The following is a 22,895-nucleotide window of genomic DNA, read 5'->3' on the forward strand; positions in this document are numbered from 1 at the left end:
GCATATACATGTTTGTGCACTTAAGAGTTAGCACATTAAGGATCAAAACTAGATAAAACATATATGAAAATACATGTTCAGCTTCAAAGTTTTCTGCATATGTGTAAACACATGATTTAAAAAATAAAAACAAGCCGGCGGTGGTGGCGCACGCTTTAATCCCAGCACTCGGGAGCAGAGCAGGCGATCTTTGTGAGTTCGAGGCCAGCCTGGCTACCAAGTGAGTTCCAGGAAAAGGCGCAAAGCTACACAGAGAACCCTGTCTCGAAAAACCAAAAAAAAAAAAATAAATAAAAATAAAAAAAATAAATAAATAAAAATAAAAACAAAAGAATATGACCAAATAGTTTAAACCCTAGTTATAAATACTTCATTTTTTTTTGTTGCTGTTGTTGTTTTGTTGTTGTTGTTGTTGTTTTCAAGACAGGTTTCTCTGTGTAGTTTTGGTGCTGTCCTGGATTTCACTCTAGACCAGGCTGGCCTCAAACTCACAGAGATCTGCTTGGCTCTGCCTCCCAAGTACTGGGATTAAATGTTGCGCCACTGCTGCCTGGCATAAATGACTTTCTTATACCACATGGATTAACTTATTTTCAATCCAGAAATGAATAAATGAAGTAAAAACAAAAAGCTATACATCTTAATTTTTGAGTATATACACAAAGAATTTTTAATAGGATGCTTAAGTTTTGATTGTCTTTAGACAATTTGAGGAATACATTTAAAAATTTAGTATTAGAATTTCTGTGTAATGTCTAAATTAGATTTTCAATGTTAGTGTTGTTTTGCACCTTTAGTTTTGATTTTTTTTTTATTTATTTTAGGTATATTATTTCCGACAAGGACATGAAGCATATGTTGAAATGGCCCGGAAAAATAAAATTTATAGTATCAATCCTAAAAAACAGCCATGGCATAAAATGGAACTAAGGGTATGATATTTCTTGATGTAAAAAGTACATTTTGAATTATGAAGGAAGTTGTATGGTTTACTCTTTGGACTGTAAGAAACTGTACGATGCCGGAGAAGTAGTTCAGTGGAAAATGCGGGGACCAGCGTTCTGCTCCTCAGCACCCCTGAAGTGTAGGGGGTTTGTGCCATTCCATCCTCTTAGTTCAGCGCTTGCTTGGCACAGGCAGGGCAGAATGGCAAGTCACAGGGTCAGTAAGAGACTTCTGTCTAAATAAAACAGATAGTATTCAAGAAAACCCCAGAATCCACCTCTGGCCTGCATAAGCACATAGTTTATTCCGCAGAGATAATTCTTGTTTTTTGTATTGTAGGAACAAGAACTGATGAAGATCGTTGGTATCAAGTATGAAGTGGGATTGCCTACTCTTTGCTGCCTTAAGCTTGCTTTTTTAGATCCTGATACTGGTAAACTGACCGGTGGATCATTTACCATGAAGTAAGGACTGATACCAAGGCAGTGTTTTGATAGTACTGGAGTATATTTCAAGATTGAAATAAATTTGAACATACCTTAGATATTTTTAGGTGTGTGACCTAATCAGTTTGTTTCTATTTGTAATAGATACCATGATATGCCTGACGTTATAGATTTCCTAGTCTTGAGACAACAATTTGATGACGCAAAATATAGGCGGTGGAATATAGGTGGGTAATTGATTTAGAAGTCACAGGTATTCTGTATATCTTCCCTTTTCCTTTATAAATAATTTACTATTTTTTGTAGTTAGGGAAGTCTTTTTTTTATAAATTGTAAATATGCCAATAGTAAAGTGCCATTTTTAAGTTTTGAGAAGAAAATACTTTAATCTACTTGATGTTTAAATTAAAAAACAAGTTCTGTTCCATTTGGTTAACCGTTACAAGTTTATTTTAGAATTTTTCCTTTTAGCTGTTTTATGTGTTAAATTATTTATCCGATCATATTAATAAAAATTGTGTTGGAGGACAAAAGATGATATAATAGCATGAGTTAAAATTTTGAACTTGAATTTTGAACATTAAACAGATTTTATTGTTCATAGCTGTCTGAAATTGTAAAATCATAGGTTACCACACTTTTAAGCTATTTTATTTAAATTATGCAAATGGGAATGTTACTTGTTGACTAGTTCTTAATTTCAAACAAACCATTGTTTGCTCTCTTGGAGGGGATTGTAGTAGGTGCATAAATGGCATGGTTTAACAAATTGTTTAAGTTGGTGTATCAGTATTTTTTTTACTGGTACTCCTGGAAGACACTGGCAGGTTGTTCTTCTTGATTGATCTGGTAAAACTTAGTGTAAGTGGAAGAAGAAAGAGTACAGGAGCATGAATAAAAGGAAACTCTAATGACATACATGTTAAGTTCCCAGAGTGAAGGGGATATTTGTTTGCTTACCTGAAAGAGGGGAAAGGAGTAAAACAGAAGAGAACTATGACATCCTCTTAAGAAACCAGAGTTGAGCACAGGAAAATGTACAGCAGTCTCTAGGAAGTAGGAATCCAGAAGACATTATCACCAAGAAGGAAATCTTCAGAAAGGGTTGAATTTACATTATCAAAAAAAATTTTGTTAAAAACAATATTGAAAAGTGCATTATACTACTTGTGGTATAGAAAGATACTTTAAATGCATAGAAAAACATGAAAATTGAAGCAGTTCAAATTATTTGAGGAAAAGGAATTGCAAGAAAACAAATTTGTAATCTTGAATAGTAGCAAGCAGTATTTACATTCAAAGATGAAACCAATCTAGAATCAGTGTAGCACACATTTCTTTTACATACAGTTGTATTTAAGTAAAGTAATATTGTGTCACAAACTGGTAGATAAGTCAGATATTTTGAATGAATAAATAGGCACCAGAGCATTTTCATTTAGATCTTTAAATATTTTATATTAGTAGATTATTATGTCTTCCACAATCAGTATCTAGTTGGTCTTTTATTTATGCATTTGTCTATCTTCAGCCACTTCAAGTCACCAGGAATGTTTTATGGTTGACTCTGGCTGGTACTCATTATTGTTAACTAACAGGACTTCCATTGTGGTTAGATTCATACACAGATTGACTCTTCGTATAGCAAAGCTTTCAGTCTTGGGAGAGCCTAAGAAATTGGTCTGTTAAGTTCACATTTCTGTAACGTTCTTATAGAGTTAAAGAATTATATTAGTAGTAAGTTTATAAATAGCTTTCTCTATGTTCACTTTCCCTGATACACATTGAGAAACAATGACAGACTTAATAGAGATCATGCTTGAATCTAAATTTGGATCTAGCTCCCCAGTCAAAAGTATATAGTTATAATTTTGCAAAATATTTTGTTTTAATTATAATTTCGAAGAATTCGAGTTTAAAGATCTGTTACCTTGTTTTATTGATTTTTAACTTTTTTATTAATTTTTTTAAAATTCATCTTACATACCTATCCATTTCTTTTCCGTCCCCTTCTCTGCCCCTTATCACCTCCCCGACCACCCCCATCCACTCCTCAGAAAGGGTAAGGCCTCCATGGGAGTCAACAAGCCTGGAATGCTCAGTTAGGCAGACCAAGCCATCCCTCAACCCACCACCCCCCTCAGCATCTAGGCTGAGCAAGGCATCCCACCTATGAATGAGTTTCAAAACAGCTCATGCACCAGGATGATCCTGGCCCATTGCCAGGGTCCCACAAACAGACCTGGCTACAAAACTGTCACCCACATGCAGAGAGGGCTAGTTAGGTCTATGCAGGCTCCAGTAGTCAATTAGTGTCCATGTGCTTCCACAAATTCAGTCATCTGTGTCTGTGGGTTTCGTTTCATGATCTTGATCCCCCTTGCTCCTCCTATAATCCCTCTCCCTGTCTTCAACTGGAATCTGTAGCTCAGCCTGGTGCTAAGTATGGATCTTGCATCTGCTTCCATCAGTTACTGAATGAGAGCTCTATGATGATTGTTAGGGTATTCACAATCTGAATACAGGGAATGCCAGTTCGGCACACCGCTCTTATATTGGCTAAAGCTCTTAGCCCTGCTTTTAGCTATTTTATGCATGTCTACATAAATTTTTAAGTCTATTTTTTTAAAAACATGAGAAATACCTTTCTTGAAAATAGTAACTAATCGATTAGTTGGCAAACTTAATTCACTATTCCTTAATTGTATGTTAAAAATGAAAAAGTATCTTAGTAGAAGACACATTTAAACTGTTCTAATATAGATAATATAATTATTATTGAGTATATGAAGACAAAACCCAATTAATATATTTAGTTACATAGATATTTTATTTGAACCTATGTATTTTATACTTTTGCCTATGCTAACAAGAGAAAACTTAGTACTGTGACAGCCACAGAAGAAAAAACACTACAAAGGAAAAGAGTACCTTGTAGTATGAGAATAGGAAGCTGAAAAATTGACATTAAAACAGTGACCCTTGTAGCTTATTCAAGTGTTTATTACAAGCATTTTAGTACTATAACCATAGCAAATTGGATGAGGAAATAGATAAAAGGCATGCTTTCTTTTTCTACAAAGACTGACAGTTTTCACTGTTGTTTCTTTTTGTTGTGACCTTTAGAAAGGAAAGGGAGAGTGAATGTGTAGTACAGTGTAAGCTGATAGAGACAAGGCCAAGCTGAATTTTTTTTGATTTTGCTTTAATATGAAGTCTTGATTGTTATTTGGGGAAATAATAGGAAGTAAAATTAAAAATAAGATATAAATATTTTTAATCAGTAGTAACCCAAAGAAGTATACATATGAGAAGTTTAGACATAGTCCTAATGGTGACTTTTAAATGCTGCACTCGTCAAAATGATTAAGACAAAAGGAGAAGCTTCATTACTACCGAGATCTAAGAAATGCTATAAGTCACATATTTGTATGTGTGCTGATTTTTCTGACTGACTTTTGGAATATATAGAATCATCTTCTGTCTTGTGAAATCATCCAGTTTAAGAACCTTAGAGAGTTATACTTTAGGAAAAGGTAGTTAACCAAAGCAAACAGTATATGCCCATGTGATAAATATATGGCTTTTGTTCTTCTTCAGTGACCGCTTCAGATCTGTCATAGATGATGCCTGTGGTTGGAACAATTGAAAGTCAAGAGCCTTCAACCTGAGTTCCTGATAGTTTGTTTCAGTGTTACAATGTTTGGTAAGAAATACTGGTTGTATTTTGAATTAGAGTAGGTTTTGAAATTTTTTCCTCTACAGTAAAGAGTAAAAATACCATTTTTAATACTGAAACAATTATTTGTTTAATGTGATTTTACTTTTTTTTTTTTTTTTTTTTTTTTTTTTTTTTTTTTTGGTTTTTTCGAGACAGGGTTTCTCTGTGTAGCTTTGCGCCTTTCTGGACTCACTTGGTAGCCCAGGCTGGCCTCGAACTCACAGAGATCCGCCTGCTCTGCCTCCCGAGTGCTGGATTAAAGGCATGCGACACACTGCCGGCCTACTTTTCATTTTTTTAATGGAAATAATTTGCTTTCTTAAAGCTGGGACAAATGGAGATACAGAAAAGATGAGTCCTTGGGATATGGAACTAATACTAATAATGGTAAGTGTATGTTAGGTTCATTGCTTATACCTTGTGGAATTAGAATTAGTTGGATTTGGTGTTGGTGTGTGGTGTTGTTGTGTGTGTGTGTGTGTGTGATGTGAGTGTGTAGAGTCGTGATAGAGACAGACTGACTGACTGACGATGACTGACTGAACTGATGTGTGTATATGGCGCACATATGTATGGCATTTTTATGAAAGTCAAGGATAACTTGCAGGAGTTGATTTCTCCCACCTTGTGTAGCTAAGATTTACTTGCGCTGTTAGTTTTGTGGGAGGCACCAGTGCTCTCAGAGCCATCCTTCAGCCCTGGAGTTTTTTTTTTTTTTTTCAATAAGAAAACTGGTTTACTGCTGGAGATCAATCCCCACACTCAGAGGCAAAGCAGGAGGATTACCACATATGTTCAAGCCTAGCTAGGGCTGCATAGTAAGAACCTGACTCAAAAACAAAACAGAAACCAAACTTGATACCAGTTAAGTTATTGTGACTAATCATATTAAATATATAATTAGACAAGTTTAGCACGTGACATGATTGACAGTCCTTCCCTATCTGGAACCTCTGTTAAAGGAGAGATTGAACATTAATATATTAGAATAAAATAGAGAAGTGTTTAATTATCCTTTAAATTGATTATTTGGGAGGGTTCAGAGACATTTTTTGTAACAGTCCTTAGAGGTGAAGCTTTTTAGTGGAAGTATGAACAGACCTTGTCTTGCTACTTGTATGTGCCCTTGACTAGTTTCCAAGACTCAAAATAACTTACTTGGTACTCATCCTTTGCTATCTAAACAAGTGCCTTTCTTATTCTTTCAGAATTACAGTCCATTATATGTGACAAATTTGAGTGATCAATGGCTAGGGGCAGTTACAATTAATAACAATAAATATCACCTTACATATAGCTAGGAAAGTTGGATTGGGGAGTTATTCCTGGGAAGAGTGAATATGACATATTTCTTATTCTGGAAAAGAGTGAATGCTGAAGCATGGTAATGAAGGTTTTTAAAAGTAAGACATAGTTATACATGCCTAAAAGGGTGTAAGTAGTATATTGTAGATTATAAATGATTTATTTGTATATTAGACTCTTTTATGTCCTGTTGCTTAGATTTTTAAATGGTGTACCTGTATCATCAATAAAGATTTTTTAAAAAAACAAGAAAAAAATCTCATTTTTAACATAATAGAAATAAACTTTTATAAATGGTATTTCTGAGTAGTTAATGTACCCTAAAAAATTACTAAAGAGATCTCTCAAGTTTCAAGACTAGATTCATCTACCTAGTGACTTGCTAGCCAGTTAGGGCTACATAATGAAATCTATCTCAAAACAAAACAAGAGACTGAAAGATAGTTGAGCAGTTAAAGCACTGGCCTTTCTTCCAGAGGACTCAAATTTGTTCCCAGCTCCCACATAGCAATCATTGGCATCTATAAATCTACTTGTCGGCAATCTGACCCTCTCTTGTGGTCTCTGTAGGCATCAAGCATACACTTGGTGCATAGACATACATTTGGGCAAAACACCCAAACATATAAAATAAGTAAATATGTAAATTTAAAATTTTTTTTATGTTCTAACTTGGTGCATGTGGTTATGGTGAATATTAAATAGGAAGTGAACTCAGCCAGAAAACCTTAGTAATGAAAAAACTTTTCATGTTGATAATATGGTCTAAAATTAGTTCATTTAATACCAGTAATAAACATTTTTATTACACTGCTCAAGTAGAAGTACTAAAGGATAGAAAATGTAAAGATATCAATTTATAACCATTCATTTGGCTCTTTGTCTTTGTGAGTTTAAATCTCATGTTTGAATTTGAAGTGATTTGATTGTTGTCATCTCAGAATTGGCCTAATAAAGAAATGAAATTGGCTTTCTAGTACTGTGGCTATTTTTTAAAAAAGAATTAGTAATACTAATTACCTATTTAAATACAACTTCATGAAGTCTATTGGCACTGGTGAAGATTTTTTTCTTTTGTTCTATTTGGTGCACGTACTTGTGCACACATAGTTATTTTGATTGTATACTATGTTTGGTTTCTGTTACAGTCTAGTTCAAAGGAAGTATTACTACTGGTGCATTTGTTGAATCAGCCTCAAGACTACTTGAAATTTTCTTAGGTACAATGTAAAGACTTAAGCTTGTTGAAAAGCATTATGTTCACAAATGGAAGACCTAAGATTTTCCTTTTGGAATTCATAGTTCTCTTCGTTCCTGTAGTAGAAATGTTGAGGTTTGATTAGAGTATTCTTAAAATTTTCATCAGTTTATTATCACTGTGTGGTATTTTGTTAAAGTAATAATGGCAGTTGGAAGATGAAATGGATAAGATAATTGAAATTTGTTTTGTAGAAGTATTTTCTCTTCCAGATTTAACTTGACTAGCTATAGTACACTTTAGGTATAAGTAATCATTTAGTTTTAATGTAATGTCTTTTTTTAAGATACATTTTATTTGCGTTTAAAATTCTTCCATTATGAAAATAGTGGTGTTTTTGTTTTGTTTTTGTAATATCAATTATTTCAAAAGGAAAACTCACCAGTAATTACTAAAGATGTTCATTGATGTGTTTTTCTGTTGCATTTCAGCTGTATTTCCAGAAGAATTGGGTACCAGTGTTCCTTTGACTGATGTTGAATGTAGGTCACTAATCTATAAGCTCTTGATGGGAATGGGAGCAATCCAGGGATGAAGAATGTGAAAGAATTGTTGGAGGAATAAATCAGTTGATGACTCTAGGTAAATAATAGCATGTCAGTATAGAAAATCCATCTAAGTTACATGAACTTGCTGTAGCTAAATTTCATGAGCACCATAAATGCACAGGGTCTTCCACAAACCAGTTTGTAAACCCTTCATGCACTCCACTGACTTGATAGGACTGGAGAGAGGAAGGTGATCAGAAGTTGAAATTAATTATTTGGATAGCTGTGCTTGGTTTTCCTGGCTTTTACAAGTCTTTGTGAAGGGGAAGAACATGAGAAATGGGCTCATTTTTCCTGGTTGGTGAAAATGAAAGTAACACAGTGACATAAAACTTGCTTTTGAACTCTGGGCTTTCAAGGAGATTGTTGTAATTTAAACAACAGTCTAGTAGTACAGAATCAACTTCAAAGGACATACGGAGAAATTAAGAGTAAGAACTGAAGACACTGGGCATATTGTTGTATATTCAAGTCTAGAAATTTTGTTTTTATTTTTTCCCCCCTCTTATGTTGCTGAGGATAGACTGAGGGCCTTGCTCATGGTAGGCGAATGCTGTACTACCGAGCTGTATACCAGCCCAGAGTCTAATAAAATGGTAACTTTATAAAGTCATCTTATAAATACCACTTAAATAGTTTTATCTATTTTAGGTTTAAAAAAGTTTAAAAAAAATAAATGATCTTAACTTGTATTCTAGTTTTTGCTCTATTTCCCTTGTGCTGATAAATTGATAATATATTTATCTATTTTTTTCTTCATTCCTAATGTACCAGTGAATTTCAAATACAAAAAATAGATTTATAACCTTATTTATTTTAGATATTGCTTCAGCATTTGTGGCCCTGTGGATCTGCAAGCTTATCCATGTATTGCACTGTGGTGGCATATCAACGGATCTAAGTACAATTAAACAAAGACTGGAAAACAGGTTTTACAGGTTAGAGCCATTTGATGTTGCTGAATAAAAAGAACTCTAAGGATCTTTCATCTAGTTAGTTACTAACAATCTATGGCAGTGTTTCTCAGTTTTATCTGTACACAGATGGAAATGAACCCCATAGTGGTCAAGTTAAAATATGAAATAGGAATCACCAACTTTTGAGAGTTTCCTACAGTGTTGATGCTGCTTGTCTATGGGATTATGAATGAATACTTTATTCTTCCATTTGATTTTTATAAATCAAGCCAAAGAGTTCATTCCTCCTAGTAATATACTAGAATACTTAATAGATTTTCTATAAATCTCTTGTTTATTGAGCTTTGATGCCTATGGAAATACAATTAGAAAGCATTCACAAAAGTTTTTATAGTTTTTGCTTAAACTTTTATGGTTAATTTGCTTCTGTGGGATAATGTTTTTTGGTTACCAGTGAATAGTTTTTTTGAGACATGGTCTTACTCTGTAGCCTTTGGTGTCCTGGAACTCGCATGTAGAGCATGCTGGCCTCAAAGCCACCTAACTGCCACTGTTCTCAAGTGCTTGGGTTAAAGGCTGCCTAAAATATTTGCAGAAATATGTTTAAATCTATAGTTTGGAATGAATGATGTTTTTAGTTTATTTTTCTTAGTGTCTATGGCTTAATAGGCTAACACTTTAATGTGCATAATAGTTGCATTAAAATCTTTTTTATGATCATTTTTACATTTTTGCAGCGCTTTATTCTTTTTCTAAGTTTAAGGAAGTTTTTATTCATACCCTATACTGATGATTTTCTGTATAGAATGTAGCTTTGGTTTTCTGACTGCTGTGAGTTATATCCTTGGATATAGCACTGCCATGTCCAACACTACTCTGTCTTACTGACTAACATAAGCTTAATAGCAGCAGTGTTACTGACATGTGAGCTAGAAAAGTCATTCTTCTATCTGCCTGTATATCTCCTGGTGTGTGAGAACCATTTGAGCAAAGTAAACTAGAATTCAACTTGTTTGAAAGATGATCTCATTGGTGTTAGGTCTACTTGCTGTTGTATCATTATTGGTAATTCTTCGTAGACAAGAGATGAGCAAATTCCCTATGATAAGTTCTTTGCCACCTATCTTCAAGGCTTCCACTATCAGGTGCAGAAGTTGAGAAGAATGAATGGAGACTATTAACTGTATTCCTAGACCTGGAATTGTCAAGGCTTAGGAGAGTTTTATACATAGTGCTGCAGATAGAACAAAACGTGGGAGGATGTGAGGAGATTCACTGTTGTTGGATTACAGCTTGCAAAAGGAGTTAGCATTTCCAACTATTGTTAATAAACTTTCTCATAGACAGACTGCTAAAAAAAACATGCCGATTGCTAAAGTGTAATTTAATTTCAAGATACAGTATGCCTTAAATAGGCTTCTTTGGTGTTAATCTAGCCTTATAACAGTTTACAATAAAAAGGAAATTGTGCATGTGTAAATAAAAATTGTTTTCCATCCTGCTAATACATTTAAAATGAGTTACATACTTATTTGACAGAATGTTTTCAAAATGATATTACACTGTTAAAAGGTTTTTTTTTTAAAAATTGTTTTGTATATTTTTACAGTTTGTTTTTCTTCTGATGCCATTCATTCTTGGTTAAACTACTATAAGTTTTGTCCATAGTCATTTATACCTTATTTATGTTTAAATGCACAGAAGTAGCTTGTATGGTTTTACAACTGTAATTGCTTCTGTTCACAAATCAGTAAGATTAACTGTTATGCATTGTTTTGTATTCTCAGAAAAGTGTCTTCAGATTTTCCTTTACTTAGAAATAAAATTATGAAAGCCCCAGAATTTTTTTACATTGCCAGACGTTCAGAAAACATTTCCTAGTTAAGTTTTCTTGCTGATTCTCATCATCTTTTTATGTTTTATTAGCAATCTATTGTTTACCTTTCTTACTCACATTTTAATTACCTATTAGTATAATTAAAATGGTTTCCTTTTTGCATGGAATGAGAGGAGAAGTTATACCATACATTTCAGAAATGAGTAAAACTAAAAACTATTAAACTTATTCCTTTCTGCCACTTTTCCTGAGAATATCCCCTTTCAAAAATCAGCATTGTTAATTTGGTATGTCTTATTCCAGACATTTCCTACACAATAATTTTTCTCTCTTAATATACATTTGAACCTTATTATAATTGTTATTTTAGATATAGATTTTTAAGATGCATATGTTTAAGAGTGAAACTAAAAAGTCAGATACCATAATTTTAAAATGTGCACACATATTTATAAATATGAGATTAAGATTTCTGTATTTTTTTAAGGCGTGTTTTATCCTAATGTGGGAAGTTCGATATATAGAAACATAATACACGAACGTTTAATGAGCCAGGAAGCCATTGTGAAATCTGCTAAATTTGTTTACCGATCTTCTTCTGCATTTTATAAAGTAAGTTATACATGCTTCAGTATAATGTTGTAATAATTATGATGTGATTTTTAAAATGTATACTTTAAAGTATTAAAGTGCTTAAAATGTAAACTGCAGTCCATCTTTTAAATAGGTGATACTGTCACATAAGCAGAGTTCCTCTTTTAAAATAGAAAGCGTACTTTCATCCCAGCACGGGGAGGTAGAAATAGTGAATCTATGTGAGTTTGAGGCCAGAATAGTCTAGCTATAGAGTTCCAGACCAGCTAAGCTACATAGTAAGGTCCTGTCTCAGGAAGAAAAAAAGAAAGAGAAAGAAAGAAAGAGAGAGGGGGGAGAGAAAGAAAGAAGAAAGAAAATAAATAAATAAATCACTTCCAGTTAGTCAGAAAATTATAATATATTCCATACGTCTTCATAGATACCTCTGCCTTCATGTGTATGTACCACATACATGCAGTACCCACAGAAGCCAGAAGAGGGTGGTAAATATTCTGGAACTGGAATGACAAGTGGTTCTCAGGTGCCCTGTGAGCATTGAGAACAAAACGGGTTTTCTGCAAGATCAATAAATGCTCTTAACTACTGAGCTTGCTCTCTAGCCCCCATTTTAGCTTTTGACAATAATCACAGTAAAGATTTACTGAACATGGAATAGTTTTTCCTTCATTGCTTTTTTTGAACCATGTATAATCTTACAGGTGGTAGAGATTATTATCTGGTATTCTCAGTTGAGGAAATTTGCCTTAGCTAAATTAAATTGCACATACAGATGAATGTTTGCCATTTGATTTGATTTGAGAACTTTGCATTTTAACATCATACGTATTTACTCTGTCAAGTTTATTAACAAAGTATTAGACTGTACAGCAAGGTACTAAATTTGAATTTCCAAGATTGAAGTTATCCCAGCTAATGGAGGAGCTGAGGCAGGGTGGGAATGGCCTAGGCAACATTAAGACATTATTATTTATTTATTGTTTTGGTCTTGCTCTCACTTGGACATCTGCCTGCCTTTGCTTCCAAAGGTTAGGACTAAAGGGGTAAACGACCATGTCCACCTCAGGAGACAGCTCAAAAAAAAAATGTTCATTTACAAAGTGTATTCTACTCACCAATTCATGCATTAGTAAGGGTAGTAACTACCCTTACTAATTGAAAGTTTGTATTCAACTCATCAGTTCTATATATTAGTAAGGGTAGTAACAACCATTGAAAGTTTGTATTCCACTCATCAGTTCTATACATTAGTAAGGGTAGTAACTACCATTGAAAGTTTGGTTCATACATTAGTAAGGATAGTACCATTGAAGTTTGTATTCTACTCATCAGTTCATACATTAGTAAGGATAGTAACTACCATTGAAAGTTTGTATTCTGTTCATCAAGTTCCATATAGTAAGGGTAGTAACAACTATTGAAAGTTTTATACTTATTATATATTAGTAAGGGTAGTAACTACATTGAAAGTTTGTATTCTACTCACCAGTTCCATACATTAGTAAGGGTAGTAACTACCATTGAAAGTTTTGAATTCTACTCACCAGTTCCATACATTAGTAAGGGTAGTAACTACCATTGAAAGTTTGTAATCTATTCATCAATTCCATATATTAGAAAGGTAGTAACTACCATTTAAAGCAGAAACACTTCTCCCTTACTCAGCGGTCATGTGTCCTTAGAATGAATTGAGCCATAGAAATTGAAGCCAAAGGCATAAATACAATTTTGGTATAAAAACTGTTCCAGTTGTATATTAATGTCACTATTTATGTTAGAGAATTTTTATTTTTCTGTTTAAAAACAGGTAATACTGTATTTTTAATGCCCATAAGGCTATAACCAGTTTTTTATTTGTGTATATTTGAGGAAATATTCAGGCTTTTAAACCAGTGTGGCTCTTAATCTGTAAAGTCATGTCCCTTTGTGTGTGGGGGGGGATCATATCAGATATCCTGTATATCAGATTTTTGCATTATGATTCATAACTAGAAAAATTACAGTTAAGTAGTAATAAAATATTACTTATATTAAAGAGTTACAGCATTAGGAAGGTTTTAGAACCACTATTTTTAAGCAAATCTTTCTGAACATAACCTTAGGATTCATCCCTTTTCTTTGAAGTCAGTAGGTTTTTGCTGAGTTACAGGCAAGTTCTATATAGGATTGATAACACAATTACTGAGTAACTTATTAAGTAATTGATTTAGTTATACTGTGCTGATAGTATACATGAGACCCTTTTTCAGCAGCATCCTGTGACATTTCTCTGTTCTCTGTGTAATTAGGGGGCTTTTACTACTGTGCCTTTGCCTTTCTTGAGGAAGTTGGTAACATGCACTGACTACCTAGGAACTTTATCTGTGACATCTCTTTCAAACAGGCTATAGAATTATATAATTCATTTTTAAATGAAGGAGAAGAAAAATATTTTTTTGAATAGTCTATGAAAACACGTTGATTTCAAATAGTTATTTGGTGGCATGGCTGTAGCTTAGTGATTAAGCACTATACTAGCTTTTGATAGACTCTAGGTTCATAGTCACCAATACCACCAACAAAACAAAATCATGCCATCATCTTGAAGGTGCAGGTTAGTATAGATTTAAAAGAATTTATATTACATATCTCTAAAAGTAAATGCCTGGCCTTTTTTTTTTTTGTGATTCAAATAAAAATTGTAGCTAATAGCTTTTAAGATAGATAAGCTTTGAAATTTATTATTATACTTTTTCAGTGACTATTCATTTATATACATAATAATAATATGAAAAAATAATACTTTTGTAATAGGGTTTTATGAGATAGATAAAAAGTGATATGAGCTAATAAGAATTATGAAAATAAGGGTAAGGGAAATACAGAACATAGTAGAAGAATGTTAAGGTCACAAGTAGATGCTGATGAATTAAAAAATTAGGTCAGAGGAAAGTCATTCCAGAGATAAGCAATAGAATTATGTGAGATGATAAAATTTTTTGTTTTTTTGTTTGTGTTTTTTTTGTTTTGTTTTTTGTTTTTGTTTTGTTTTTTTTTTGATTTTTCGAGACAGGGTTTCTCTACATAGAGAAAAAGGCTTTGTGCCTTTTCTGGAAACTCGGGTTAGCCAGACTGGCCTCGACTCACAGAAATCCACCTGCTTCTGCCTCCTGAGTGCTGGGATTAAAGGCATGTACCACCACCGCCTGGTGATGATAAAAATTATTAAGATTGAATTGTTGAGCCAGTGAGGTTGCCTAGCAGATAAGGATGTTGCAGCCTACCCTGACAATCTGAGTTCAGTTCCAAGAGCCCACAGGTAGGAGAGGAGTTGTAGTCAACAAGTGGAAAAATTGTTTGCTTAAAGGTTTTATCTTAAAATCTGGTTTTAGGAACAAATTCTTAAAAGTCACAAAAATCTAATTAGTCATCCACATTTTCTTTGATTATTTAGGGACCAGACTTGTTATAACAATTCCACTTTACAACTCAATGAAGAAGAAAGTTTTGTCCGACTCTGAGGTATGTAACTTACTTTACTGTGGTTGATACATTAACTAACACTACATGTGATAGTATACTAAATAACATTTATGTGTAATAGTTTTCAGATTAAAGTTGGTAGAAAATTGCTCTTGTCCGGTACTATATTGTTTACTGTTGCTATCATATTTAGAATTTACTTGCAATTGAAAACAAGTATTTTATGGGAAGAGACTTTACTTACTCAGTTATGTGCCATAGGATATTTGATATAAATTTTTTAAGGTGTGAAAGGAATAACTACCAAATGATGAGATCTAGGTTGTTTCATGAATTGGATGTTTTATTTCCTCAAAGGAAGAAGAGAAAGATGCTGATGTACCTGGAACTTCTACCCGAAAAAGGAAGGTAACAGCATTTTGCTTTTGATAATATTTGTTTTTACAAAAGTATTTTTGTTAAAGTACATTAAAAGCTTACTCCTTTATTCTTAGTAATATTAAAAGTAATTTAAATGTTTAAAAAAAACCTTTTAATTATAAAAATACTTTACTGAGAAAGGTTAGTATTTTATTTGAATTAATACTTTATATGGGTTGAACATCCCTAATCTGAAAATCTGATATTCAGAATGCTCAAAACTCTATAGGTTTTGACCATTGTCACTCAAAAAGTTTCTCATTTTGGTTTTTAGATTTTTGATTAGTATTCCCCACCCAGTAAAGTCAATGCAGATGTTGCACAACAAAAAGGTTTCAAATGTAAATACTTCTCATGCCAAGCTTTTTGGATTGGGGATGCTCATTCTGTGTCTACCTAAGACTGTATTAAAAGCACAAATTGGGGCTAGTATGGTACCTTATTGAGTAGAGTACTTGCTCTGCAGACATCAGGGCCTGAGTTTGATCCCCAGCATCCTCATAAAAAACCAGATGTAGTGTAGCTCAATTGCAATCCAATGTTAGGGAGGTGAAGACAGAAGGTTCCTTGATACTTGGTAGTCAATGAGCCAATCTTCCTGTGGAGAAACCATCTCACCAGGAGTGAGGGTGTGTTCTGATGCCTATAGCCTTTGCAGGCACATACACATAAGTGCACATACCCATGATGACACACCTTTACCCTCAGCACTGGAGAGACAGGCAGACAGATCTCTGTGAGTTGAGGGAGCTAGAGCTACCTAGAGAAAGATTATCTCATAAAACAACATAGAACATAGAATAAATACTTAAAAAATGAAAACAAAGTTGATGGCTCCTGAAGAAAGGCACCAGATATGTCACATAGGCCTCACGTATGTGCACACACACTCCAAAACTCAAGCGGATTGTATTGCATAACAGCTGTTAGTAATATACTCATGTTGGTGTTCTCCCCCCTTTCCTCCACCCATCCCAGGATCATCAACCTAGAAGAAGGTTACGCAACAGAGCTCAGTCTTATGATATTCAAGCATGGAAGAAACAATGTCAAGAATTGTTAAATCTCATATTTCAGTGTGAAGATTCAGAGCCTTTTCGACAGCCAGTAGATCTTCTTGAATATCCAGTAAGTATTTTAAATTGTTTTATACTGTTGTTATTCAACTAATTTTTATTACTCTGCTTCATTTCCTCATGAACTATATATGTTCTCATTATCTATTCAGTTACAAAGAACTCTTAAATTGGAAAGTGTGGTAAAATGGAAAAAGACCTAAAATAGGCTTCTAAAGAACTTGCTTATGCATGTAGCTATTCTCTTAACATAGAGTAAGTTACTTAGTTTTCCCATATGAGTATAATTTCCACTAACTGTCCTAGTTTGCTTGCTTTTGCACTGTGATAAACACCATGAGCAAAAGCAGCTTGGGGAGGAAAGGGTTATTTGGCTTACAGATTAGAGTCCATCATTAAGGGAAGCCAGGGCAGGAACTGAGCAAAAATCTGTGGATGGATGCTGCTTACTGTGTTGTTCAGCTCCCTTTCTTACACAACCCAGGACCATCTGCACAGGGATAGCACCACAGAGGATTGAGCTATTCCACATCATTCATTATTCAAGAAGATGTCCTCTATACTTTGTGTCATGTTGACATCCTCTCCCCCCAAAAAAACCAGCACATATTCTTTACTTCTGCATACCAATTCTAAGAATTGACAGCTATTATCTAGAAAACAAAAATAATAACTATTTTCTCATGGAATTACAGTGATGAAATGAAAATACATAATAAATAGTTCTGTAATGATGAAGTAAGTACTCACTACATGCATATCAGTTACTATTATTGTATGAATTTAGATAATGCCAGTGTGTGAACTTTAGGGAATGGATTGTTAAAAGGGTTGGGATTAAATGGTCCAGCTATTCATAATTGCATAGAGACACAGAAATCTCAATCCAGGTTGAAATGATATATATTTTTAATTCTTTTTTTGTAAATTTAATTTTATTTATTTTACAATATAATTTAGTTCTACGTATCAGCCACAGATTCCCTTGGGTTTTTTTTTTTGTTTTTTTTTTAATTCTTCTACTTAGGAATTCAGGATTTTATAGTTTTATATGGCATCACAACCTAGATATGGGTTCATCTAGCTTCGTTATTTTTTTATATAGGCATTTTAATTTGAAATGATGAATATAGACAAGTGTTTGTTGATAGATACCAAAATAATTTTTCAATTTTGAAAGCCAGAAACAGTCTCATTAAATACGCAAAAGAAATGTTTAATTGTAACAGTGGAGTAAATTGGGTTAATGAGAAACTCACCTTCCCAGAATTCCAGAGAATTCCAACGCTCTGATTTTCTAAAGTTTGGCTTCCTTTAATTCCTGAAAATTCGCTGTAGTTTTAAAAATTATTTACAATTTACTGATTGCTATTAGTTGCTTATGTTTTGAGCCTTAATGTTTTTATTCTAGAGATAAAAAAATATTAACCCTGTACAGAAACAAACGTGGCCTTGGGCCATGGCTAGGAAAGAATTGAGAACCCACTCTAAACCAACTGAATAATTCCTTCCACAACCTAGGTCATTCTTAACTCTGGTGTGCTATGTATGGTTTATAATCTCAATTTATACAATTGAAATTCAGAATTTGTGAGATATACTTAACAGTAGTGTAGAGAATTTTAAAACTGAGTGTAATTTTCACTGTAGTATATCAGAACTCTTGAAATCAATAATGTATGTTCACATCTCAGTATAGAAGAGAGTAAAAGCAAAAGGAAGCAGGATTAAAATAATCCAAAGCTGAAGTGAGTGCTATTGAAAAATTCAGTATACTCTGTACTACTAAATAAATTCCTAGCCATATACTGCAGTGATCATTAGCTCTCCTTTGACCTCTCTATTTTGTGCCATCTTGTTGCCTATTTTATATCCAGTTGACTTCAACAGTTCTATTGTCCCTTATGCGAAAGAATGTAGGCTTTTTGACATCTTTTACATTTATTATTATTGTTTATTCAAAAGTACCTAAGTAGGTAAATTCTGAAACTTGAAGTTACTGTAATTTCAGCCTCTATATAGATGGGATGTTTTGGGAAGTTGTAGATTTATTTTTGTTTCACATATTAGTATTTTACCTGCATGAATGTGTACCATGTGTATGCCTGATGCTTGTAGAATTCAAAGAGAGCATTGGATCCCCTTGAAGTCAAAGGATGGTCATGAGTCACCATGTGGGTGTTGGTAACTGAACCCTGATCCTCTGCAAGAGCAGCAAGTGCTCGTGTCCACTGAGCCATCTGTCCAACCCCAATTCGATTGTATTTCTTCATTTTATAATTTTACAGTGCTTCAATGAGTTGACATTCATTAGATTTATAAGTGGACCGAAGTTTTTAAGGTTTTACTGTTTTGGTTTTACAAATGGTTGTTAATAGTTCTGTGAGTTAACTTGCCTTAGAAAGCCTATGAATTCTTGTGTTGTAAAATACTTTGGTAGTAGTAATAATACTGTTTCCTTCTCTCTTAGGACTATAGAGACATCATTGACACTCCAATGGATTTTGCTACTGTCAGAGAAACTTTAGAGGCTGGGAAATGAGTCACCAATGGAATTATGTAAAGATGTCAGGCTCATTTTTAGTAATTCTAAAGCATATACACCAAGCAAAAGATCAAGGGTATATCATCAAATTATTTTGTTCAAAGGATGTCAAATCTGTAAATGTTTTTATTAAAACTTTGAGCAAATTAACTGGCTGTTATGTTGTTAATATTAATAGTGGCCTACTGCTTTCTACTGTGCTTTTTTGTGATTCAAATTGATGTCATTTAAACACTGATAGCAGTTCAGGAATAGTTGGCTCTTTAAAGGGAGTGTGGTTGTCTTGTTAATAGAGCCTTCTGGGCTTAACTTTTCTACCTAGTTCCATATTAATGAGTAGAAACAATTGAGAATGACTTGTAAAAGTTCAGCCTGTCATTTACCTTTGGTAAAACACAGCTTCACAAAATGGGCAGTATAAGAGTTGAAGAGATCATCTTGATTATAGTCCTAGATGGCAAGGGAATGAGTTTCCAACCCTTTGGGGTGGTTTAAGTATGATAGAGTTCACATGAGGAATTTTGCCACTCTCCCAACTTGAGAATCTTTTCTGTTAAATATCTCAAATGTCTAAATTCAAAATATCTCAAATGGCTATAGTCAAAATAATTCAACTGTAAAAATGTTTTAGTTTACTTTGCATCAGAAGAGAATCAAAAAAAATGCAAACAGCAATATTTAAATTCTAGAAAATTTTACCCAAAAAAAACATTTATAGTATTTATTTACTAAATAGACATTTTCTTTGAAGAATTTCATTTCAACCAGTTTTATGGATGCTTTTTCTCTCCGTAGATTTACAGCATGAGTTTACGCCTGTCTGCTTTCTTTGAAGAACACATTAGTTCAGTTTTGTCAGATTACAAGTCTGCTCTTCGTTCCATAAACGAAATACTATAACCAAAAGGAGGAAGAAACGAAACAGAAGTAGCTCCCTTTCCAGCAGCGCTGCCTCAAGGTACTTAAGTGTCTTTTCGATGACGTTAGCTAATCTGTGACTTTGTCATCCAAAATGGCAGAACGTGGTGGTTTTTTAATGCTTCCTTTACTATTCCCTATATTGCAGAATGATATATTTGAGACATGCAAGTTCCTATGATGTGGAGGATTTTTAATCTTTTAAACTAAAGCTTTACTAGTGTAAGTGCTTAAATTCAAACTGCTAAATCTATACAGTAAACAGCATTTTTTAGGATAATGATGGCATCATGCTTCTGTCATATAATTTTAGCATTTATGATGATCCTCTCAAATATTCACTTTTCAAAGGCTCACAACCATATGAAATCCACTACAAATCTCATATTATAACATTTCATGATAGTACAAATGTTGATTCAACAATATTATAAAATTCTTACCACTTATGTGGAGAATTAAGAGTGACTAACAATGTTCTAATGTTATTTACAGCCCTGAAAGGAAAAAAAGGATCTTAAAACCCCAACTGAAATCAGAAATATACTACCTCTCCATTCTCTGTACCTACACGATCAGTCCTGCCAAGGCATAATGCTGCTCAAATAAATGGTAAACCAGAATCCAATTCTGTGGTTCGAACCAGGAGCAACCGTGTGGCTGTAGATCCGGTTATCACTGAGCAGCCATCTACATCATCAGCCACAAAAGCTTTTATTTCAAAAACTAATACATCTGCCATGCCAGGAAAACAAGTAAGACTTAATCACACTTTCTACATCAGGGTGTAATTTTTTTTCTTTTTAAAAAAGCTTTTGATTTTCCGTGAGTTTTAGTAATTACCTGAAGCTATTGTTGTTGCTTTTTTTTATTGTTTTTCCTCTTTTTTGAAAAATTGGGTAAGTGAGAAAAAGAAAATTGAGGTTTAGGGATTTTTTGTAGGGCAAAACAATAGCAAACTGATAGAGACTACCCAAATATAACCCTAGGCTTGCTAGCAATTTGCCAAGACTTGCCTCATAATCTTAAACTGAGGAGAAATTCTTCTAGCTGGGCTCACTTGTTAAAATTTTCTTGTAGCCATTTCTTACTAGAAGATTACTGGCTTCTCTAGTATACATGGGGCTTTGGGTTATATCCCAGTACAGCAGAAAAGAAAGATTTTGTGAAGAAGCCTAAAGTATCACTCAATTTTTGTCCTCTTGGCTAATTGAAGCAATTCAGGTTAGAAGCAATCCCAGACCGTTTGCTTATGTTGGAGTTCACTAAGTCTTAGCTTCTCATCTTTTTACATTTGTGTTCTAGTGCTAGAGAATTCTGTGAAACATTCCAAGGTCTTGAGTACGCTTCCAAGCCCTGACCAAACCCACATTTGGCCATGGTGCGAGGAATAATTCTGCAAAGAAAACATGGAAAAGGAAAAGCCTGTCAAACGTAAAATGAAGTCTGCTGTACTGTCAAAAGCATCCACACTTCCAAAGTCATCAGCTGTTATTGATCAAGGTAAAATGTTACTTACATCTGGGTGTGGTGGTACATGGTTGTTCAGTAGAGAGGTGAGAAAGGAAGATCACAGGTCTGAGGCCAAGCCAATGTAATGAGCACCCTCCTCAAAAAAAAAAAAAAAAAGTAAAAATAAAAGTATTACTTGTATATGGTAGGTCTTTCTTACAATTAATGTTTTATAGGAGTTGGTGGGTGTCAATTTAAAAGTTACAGGGTGTAATCTGGTAAACCTAGTAACTTGCAGCTTTGTATTAAAAGCAAAACATTGTTAACAATTTTAAAGATTAAAAAAAAAACTATATGGAACTAAAAATTTAGAATTAAAGACTTTGAATGTTGTAAACTAGTTTCTTGCTTCATTGTTAAAAACCTAAACAAATTGGATTTTGTTAACCCAGTATGGCATTATTCATATTTCTAGAACAAAAATATAAATGTTAATAGACCATAGGTCACAAAAAAAAAAAAAATACACTGACCTTTACTAAATGGTAACTCACTGGTTTTCAACTCTTGTTGCCTTACACTTCGGAATCCAAAGGAATCCAAACCTGCAGCGCAGGGTTGTTTGTTGTTTTATAAAGGCTTTATATAATATGCCATAAGGCTTATTAAAAGAATGGCTTCATTACCACATTACAAAGAGAGCCTACTAATGAGCATTTTACATTATAGTTTAAAAAAATGTTTCCTGGTAGCTTGGTATTATTCATATGGGCTCCAGCTCTGGAGGAGACCAATGTTGTCTTTTCTCCTCCTGCAGCCTACATGCACCTTCTGGTATTGTGTAAGAGTAGTCAGCAGGGAGAAAGTTTGGGGATCCATTGAGGTTTACTTCCTGTCGCCAAAGTGAGGAATGGCTTCATCAGTAAGGTCTTAACTGTCAGTTGTGGTGAGCAGTCAAGATCAATGGAAATAGCTTGTGTTGTTGGATGCTTCTGGGGGCTCCTTACCAATGACTCAGATCCTGAGCCAGACACTGAGATTTTTATTTACTAGTCCATCTCTTCTGGGAGCAGCAGTAGCCACTCATGCAAGGTTCTTCTATTCAAATCCTAGTTTAAATAAAATTTTGAAATTAGCTGTCAAAATAGTCAATTTCCATAATACTTTTTCATATTCTTAGTTTGGACTAACCTAACTCCCAAGCTCTCCTCAGTCTTCCTATCTCCACTTACACATAGAACTCTTGAGTATTCCCCCATCTCCCCTTCATGTGGCTTGTGTTCTGTTCCCTATAATTAATTTGTACCTTTGCTGGCTAGTTTTGGTTTGTGCTCCATTTTGTCAGATACTAGAGTGTAGGTATTATTTCATGATTCTACTTGCCTAGAACACCTTTTTCTGTTCTTTTATCCTAAAATAGAACCTGTTTGTAACCCAGTTTGCCAGTCCTT

At 33.9% G+C, this 22,895-nt stretch overlaps 1 pseudogene; it reads left to right on the forward strand.

The window, feature by feature from the left end:
* LOC114700259 overlaps positions 1-22,895 on the forward strand; it is a 70,819-nt pseudogene that overhangs the window by 44,508 nt on the left and 3,416 nt on the right.

Source organism: Peromyscus leucopus, unplaced genomic scaffold, assembly GCF_004664715.2.
Source record: "Peromyscus leucopus breed LL Stock unplaced genomic scaffold, UCI_PerLeu_2.1 scaffold_460, whole genome shotgun sequence".
NCBI classification, from domain to species: domain Eukaryota; kingdom Metazoa; phylum Chordata; class Mammalia; order Rodentia; family Cricetidae; genus Peromyscus; species Peromyscus leucopus.